General features: G+C 32.3%; 1 protein-coding gene across 1 annotated transcript in view; it reads right to left on the reverse strand.

Annotated features, from left to right (window-relative positions):
- LOC106870660 (ATP-dependent translocase ABCB1) overlaps window positions 1-483 on the reverse strand; it is a 130796-nt gene that overhangs the window by 31535 nt on the left and 98778 nt on the right. The window lies entirely within an intron of this gene.

A 483-nucleotide genomic window follows, 5' to 3' on the forward strand; every position in this document is an offset into this window, starting at 1 on the left:
ACCACAACATGTGACAATACGTTCCCCATAAACCAATAATAACATGAACAAAATATAATACAATACATAGATAAACAAATGGAATTAAATACTACATACGTTAACAAAATTTAATTAAACACAAAAAAAACACACATGAACAAATAAATAAATAAAAACAAATACAAACGAACATGTATTAACAGAGAATATAGATAATACAGACACTGCCCATACACACACATGCACTTACAAAAACATAGACACGTTGAAGGATACGCATGCGTAGACACATACAATAGGAATACAAAATACAAAATGGCTGATAGTTAGCAAGGTGAGACACACATAAGAAAGAAGAAAACAAAGGACCACTGGTGGGGTCACAGAAGTGTGACGAAAGAACTCTGGCCGAAATAAGATTAATGTAATATAAAGCTGAAGCAAATTAACACCAAATATACAGTGCGTGTGTTTTTATTGGCTAAACTGGCAATATGACCA

Source organism: Octopus bimaculoides, chromosome 1 (genome assembly GCF_001194135.2).
Source record: "Octopus bimaculoides isolate UCB-OBI-ISO-001 chromosome 1, ASM119413v2, whole genome shotgun sequence".
Classification (NCBI taxonomy): Eukaryota; Metazoa; Mollusca; class Cephalopoda; order Octopoda; family Octopodidae; genus Octopus; species Octopus bimaculoides.